The sequence below is a fragment of the Leopardus geoffroyi genome, chromosome B4, assembly GCF_018350155.1.
Source record: "Leopardus geoffroyi isolate Oge1 chromosome B4, O.geoffroyi_Oge1_pat1.0, whole genome shotgun sequence".
Classification (NCBI taxonomy): domain Eukaryota; kingdom Metazoa; phylum Chordata; class Mammalia; order Carnivora; family Felidae; genus Leopardus; species Leopardus geoffroyi.
Window position 1 is genome coordinate 100,787,216 of NC_059341.1, and position 3,451 is coordinate 100,790,666.

Consider the following 3,451-nt stretch of genomic DNA (forward strand, 5'->3'; position numbering starts at 1 on the left):
GATGTGAAGCTAGTCAGAGAGGAAATGCCCAGGCAACTGGAGCCCCTCCCAAGTTCCTCTAAGACTTAATACCTCATGTCCAGAACAATCCCAAATCCTGTGAGAACACACCTAGGACTACCATTTGCTTAAGGGCTAACTCCTGTGCCTCTTAAAGACGGGTACTGGATGCTGTGAAATATGTGAATGGAATGATGACAAGAAAGTGTCATTTCCTGAAGTGTGAATATGCCCTAGGCATTCTAAAAATTTAACAAATGATAACTCTCCAGCAGAACATTTCTTTAAGACTCATACTCTTTTAAACCATTTTATCCCTTGTTGTTTTGCCACCAGGCACCCACCAGAGGAAGGAAAAGAAAAAAACAAACAAACCCTGAAGTGTTATTCAAATAATATTCAATAACCATTAGCAGAAATCATAGTTCTAAAATATCAGTGTGATGTTAGATATTCCAGAGGCACATGAAAGTGTAATGTGAATATCAAACTTTGTCAAAATTTGGAATTTTAGTAATAACTACAAACATTGTTAATTGAAGTAGATAAAAAAACAGCACCAGAAACCACCCCCCCTTTTTGTAGGTCAGTGTTCACTGCTGAGTGTGCTGTAATTATGTACACTAAATGAGCTACAGCTTGAGCTAATAATACCATACTGAGTATTAGAAAGCTGTAATTATGCAACTACATAATGTATGCTTGGCAAGATTTTCAGTATTGGAGAATCCACTGTCAAATAGCATCTGGCAGAGTTAAAAGTCCAAGTTGGAGGTTAGAATAATTGGTCTAGACTGAACTAATTCAGGGTATTGTGGCTCAAGCAGAGTAAGTCATATGCCTATTTGACAACCCAGTGATAGTGAATACATCTAGAAATAGTTCAAAGTCTTAAGTCATGTAATCAAATCACTTGAAAACACAAAGCATTTCCAAGATTGAACACCTACTACACACTTATCCACCATGCTGAGTACAGGAAATTTTAAAACAAACAAACAAACAAACAAAACAGGAGAGGAAGGGATAATTTCTGACTGCCAAGTGCTCAAAATTATGACATAGGGTGAACTTGTGTTTTCATAGAGATATACACAAAGTACAGTGAGTTAGCAATACCATTGGTGGCTCTGCCGCCTTTAATGATGACCTACATTAAATCAGTACTGTTCTGTTTGAAAACGTTTCCATTAAATGTCACGTTCTCGTGTCTTAGAATTATACAGGATCATCTTCATAAAGATGTTTCTGTTATGATTTTCTCCCTTCTTGCTAAGCCATTATATTTTGCTTTGAGTCCTACTCTACTAAAGGCAGCTAAGATTATCCCATTGTTACAAATTTGTCTATCTGTCCCACTTAATGGATACATAGAAGTCTGTTCTCTTAAATAAGAACTAATCTTAGTGTTTCTTTTGTATGCCTCAGCACTGTATTTAATTTAGCTTACAAAAAGCTTTATGTAGAAATCCAAGTGATGATGTTTAAAATACATATGCTTAGGGACACCTAGCTGGCTCAGTCAGTAGAGCATGTGACTCTTGATCTTAGGGTTGAGTTCAAGCCCCATGTTGGGCATAGAGCTTACTTTAAAAAAAGGTTTTTGTTTTTGTTTTTGTTTTTTTCATTAAAATACATATGTTTAAGTTTTTCCAAGTGCTACACTTTTATTCTGGTAGAAACTACTTGTTGGCCAAATGATTTCTTGGATTTTTTAGGTGGTGAAGAAATTTTCAGTCCCAATTGATTTAATCATTTTCAGGAACTTGTTTCTAAAGACTTCTAGTTTTGGGGCACCGGGGTGGCTTAGTCAGTTGAGCATCTGACTTCAGCTCAGGTCATGATCTTGTAGTCTGTGGGTTCAAGCCCCATGTTGGGCTCTGTGCTCGTAGCTCAGACCCTGGATCTTGCTTCGGATTCTGTGTCTCCCTCTCTCTCTGACCCTCCCTCGCTCACACTCTATCTCTGTCTCTCAAAAATAAATAAACATTAAAAACATCTTAAAAATATTTAAAGTCATCTAGTTTTTTTCTTGTGACTATTTGGGGAAATTTTCAGATTCTGTAGTCATATGTTTGCATGGAAACTTTGTCCAAGTTTGTTGCAATGGAGCATAATTTCATTTTGTAGATAGTGTTCAATTTAGAGAATGGTATATTTTGATGCAACTAATCTCTTAAAGCTCTTATTAAGCAATAAATTTGGATCATCAGGCAAATAGGATCACTTTGACATAGCCATTTTTGATAGTCATCATTCAGGAAACTACTGAAGAGATTTTTTTTCTTCCTCCAACCCATAGGACTAAATTTTTTCCTCATTTTGAGTACTGGTGAGAATGTTCAGAATTATTAATAATGACTGTTCAAAGAAAGACATAGAATATTGACTACTGTTCTGCTTGCCGAGATAAAGCAATACAAGTGGTTCTGATCTTTTGTAATAAAATACCTTTCTGAAATTCATAATTATAGAGGGCAAAAAGGACTGAGCATATGAATAAGGAAGCCAAAAGTAATTGTAAGTATTTATGAGGCAGAATTGAATAAGTTGATCATTGCAAATGCAAAGCAGAAATTGCCTGTGCCATTAAACACACCAGCTGATTATTATATAGTGTGTTCCACAAAGGTTCAATTCTCTGTTCTTCCTGCTACATATAGGTTACTAGATTTGCTCCTTATCTGCTTCAGAGAAAGTAATTCTTTTTCTTTCCTCTTCTTTTTTTTCTTACCTTCTTCTCCCCTCTCTCTTTTGTTTTTGGATTGTTTTATTTTGTTTTGTTTTTTGGTGTGGTGGCACAGGGAGGGGAGAGCATGAACACAGTTCCCTACTACCACAAATTATGCAGTCAAGTTTCCCTCACTTGGGGAAATCCCAAGAGTCAAGACATCTGGAATGCAATGGATGAGCCTCATCCTGGGAAAACTACCTTCGTGATCATGGTATCTCCCCTGCCATAGTATCTCCTCACTCTTCTTTTTTTTTTTTTTTTTTTTCCCAGTTGAGATAATCCCGAGTAAGTTAACAGAAAGACTATAGATCTCATAAGAGATTTCATAAGAATGTCAGATATAAGATCTATTTACAAAAGTCAGTAGTGTTCCTCTGCATCAGCAATAGCTAACTAAAAATATAACAGATTCTGTGATGCCATTCCTAATAACAATTAAAACTATACACTATGAATTTAACTGAATAAATAATGCATATGATCTCTAAGAAAAGAAAATTTAATTTATTAAGGGCATAAAGGCCTTAAATAAATGAGTGCTACACCATGCTCAAGAAATGGATGCCATCAGTGTAAAATGTCAGTTCTCCAAAATTAATCTGTAAATTCAGTTCAATCCCAATGAAAATTCCAGTAAGACTTTATTTTTTTATTATTTATTATTTGTTTTGAGAGAGAGAGAGAGAGCATGCATGAGGAGGGGAGAGGAACAGGGAG

The 3,451-nt window shown here is 35.7% G+C and overlaps 1 non-coding gene across 1 annotated transcript; it reads right to left on the bottom strand.

The window, feature by feature from the left end:
• Nucleotides 1-2,805: 2,805 nt before the first annotated feature.
• On the bottom strand, nucleotides 2,806-2,966 carry LOC123592350. Its single transcript, XR_006709737.1, has one exon. It is a non-coding gene; the product is annotated as a U1 spliceosomal RNA (small nuclear RNA).
• Between the last annotated feature and the right edge of the window lie 485 nt (nucleotides 2,967-3,451).